The sequence below is a fragment of the Lathyrus oleraceus genome, chromosome 5 (assembly GCF_024323335.1).
Source record: "Lathyrus oleraceus cultivar Zhongwan6 chromosome 5, CAAS_Psat_ZW6_1.0, whole genome shotgun sequence".
Lineage (NCBI taxonomy): Eukaryota > Viridiplantae > Streptophyta > Magnoliopsida > Fabales > Fabaceae > Lathyrus > Lathyrus oleraceus.
Window position 1 is genome coordinate 240963342 of NC_066583.1, and position 2900 is coordinate 240966241.

The following is a 2900-nucleotide window of genomic DNA, read 5'->3' on the forward strand; positions in this document are numbered from 1 at the left end:
CCACCTTTTCATGCCAGACATATCCAAAGATGTTTTTTTGGAAATATAAAATGTCTTTTGAATAAAATAACCACCTGCATGATCAGATCCATTTCCATTTTTGCTAAGATCCTTTTCACAAACCCATCCATTCTCAATCAAGATTTTTATTCCAAAACTTCTTTCTTGTCTTTCATCACATCAAAAGGAGTAAAAGAAGCTGGAATTCAAGGTAAAGATCATTTATTTCAAGCCTCTTTGCTCACATTAATCTTGTTTTGAAGTTGGAAAAAAATGTATGTTGAGTTCAGAAATGTATTTCCATATTTTACATGAATTCCTCCGGAAATGGATTTCTGGATGTAGTCTGTTTTCATTTTCCAGCTCTCTGTTTTCAGTCTTAGCTGTTTTTGAGTATTTTATGTTATTGTTTTCATTAGATATGATGCACCTCGATGTTTTCCCCAAACCTATTTCGTCTCTGGATGCCAAACGTGTGGTTGTGAAGGAGGTAAATATTGGCGACCAATTTAAAAATGAACAAGAGTTTGAATTTTGTGATCACATCCTTCAATGAATTCGTACGAAGGGATTCAAACTGGTGCATGGTGTTGTAATTGGAAGGCATGATAATGGTTCGGATAAATGATGTGCATTTATGACAATGACATGCGAAATAAGTGGGAAGTATATACCTCATCTCCAGAATTTCAAACGAGATGACATCGGTTAAATAAAAATGTGAGTGTCCCTTTAAGATGTGTGGTTATCTATTGGAAAATAAAAAATGGAGATTCAATATGATATATGGTATACACAACCATGACTTGTGTGAAGTTTTAGATGGTCATCCAATTGCATGTTGCCTCATGATGAAAGAGAAGGAATGCACTTCAGACATGACAATGAATTTGGTTCAACCGAAAAATATACTTTTAAATGGTCATCCAATTGAAAGTGTATAATATTTGGTACCAAAATAACAAAGCGCGAATGGGGGATAGAACTAAAATGCAATACCTCTTGAAAATGTTGGATGATAACAGTTATGTGTCTAGGTATCGAGCGTACGTGGATGAAGTAGCCGTTAGAGATATATTTTGGACTCATCTTGATTCCATCAAGTTGTTCAACATATTTCCTACTATGCTCGTCATTGATTCAACATATAAGACCAAGAAGTACAAGCTTCCACTATTGGAAATTCTTAGTGTTACCTCTACTGAAAAGACTTATTCGGTCGGGTTTGTATTTCTGGAGAGTGAAAAATAGGAAAATATTACTTGGGATTTATGGTGTGTTGGGAAATATTGAAGGACAAAGAAGACACGCCAAAAGTAATTATCACCGACCTAGATACCACTTTGATGAATTCTGTTGCAAAGGTCTTTCCTACTTCTTACGCGTCACTTTGTAGGTTTCACATCACAAAGAATGTTAGAAGTCATTTTTAACTCATGGTAAGGACGAAACAAATAAAGGCCAAAGATGGAAAAATGGCTAAGGCGGGCGTGATAATGGAAATAATAATGGATTCATGGAATGTTACAATAAATTATTCAACCAAAAGAGTTATATGCCAATGTTGTTATACATTTCAGGAAGGTGTGCGAGAAATATCCTGATTTGTTGAAATATGTTGAAATATGTGAAGGAGAAGATTATTTATGCTTGGATTGATCAGGTTAGACACCTTGGAAATACAACAACAAACTAAGTTGATTCTGCCTACGCTACACTGAAGAATTGGTTGAGAAGTAGTAAGGGTGATTTGTGTAGAGATTATGACTTTGTGAACCAAATGATCCAAAATCAGCAGAATGAGATACATACATCATTTGGTCGTATCATCACAGTGTTGGAACACAGATTCAAATACAACAATCTTTATTATATGTTGGTCGGAAACATATCTCGACCAGGTCTGAATTATATTTTTCACGAAGCCAAAAGAGCTGATAATGTAGGTTCCGACAGCTCAAAGTATGGTTGCGCACTTGTGAGAACCTATGGTCTACCATGTGTTTGTCTTATTTCTAAGAAGGTGAAACTTGATAGCCCGATACGAATGGATGAAGTTTGCACTCATTGGAAAAGGCTCATGTTTGATAATGATGTTGTCAATAAAGAAGGTAAATCAAATATCTCTATCTTGACCAAATGGGAAGTGATACAAGAGATATTTTTGAAATCCAATGACAATACGAAACTCCACATCAAAAATAAATTGAGGAAGAGTTCTTATCCGGAAATCACTAACTTTAAACCACCCCCTCAATCGATAAAAACAAAAGGTGCTTCGAAGAATGTCAAAATTATACCAAGCGACAATTCAACGATGCATTCTTCTTCATAATTTGAGCATGTTGACAAACATTTTCCAGATTCACCAACTCCAAAATCTCAAAAAAGTGTTTTAAAAGGAGCTCGCATTAGCAAACCACCTCCTTCACCACCCCCACAACAAAATTTTGTTCATTGACGAGGTGTTGGTTTTTATGCACAAATACATTGAATGAATCGTCAATGTTGAGGGTGACGATAATTACGATTTTCGAGCTGTTAATACTTTACTCGGTAATGGAGAAGAGGATCACACACTTGTCCCCCATAAATTATCCAAGAGTTGAAGGGCCATAAAGAATCATACACACGGCTATACAGGGAAAAAGAAATTTTTGATGCAATTTATGAATCTCTTGTTCCTTACATTAGTGGACCGACACAGGAGGATAAATAGATGTGCTTCCCTAAAATGGATCATCTCATAGAAACTGCAAATGATAGAGTATGTATTGATCTTACAGGATACAATTTCTCAAAAACATTTTTTCCAATGAGTACCGTATAACACCTTAAACCCTAAACACTTATTTTTTTAAAAATATACTGATATAATTAACTCAAAAAATAGGGTGTCA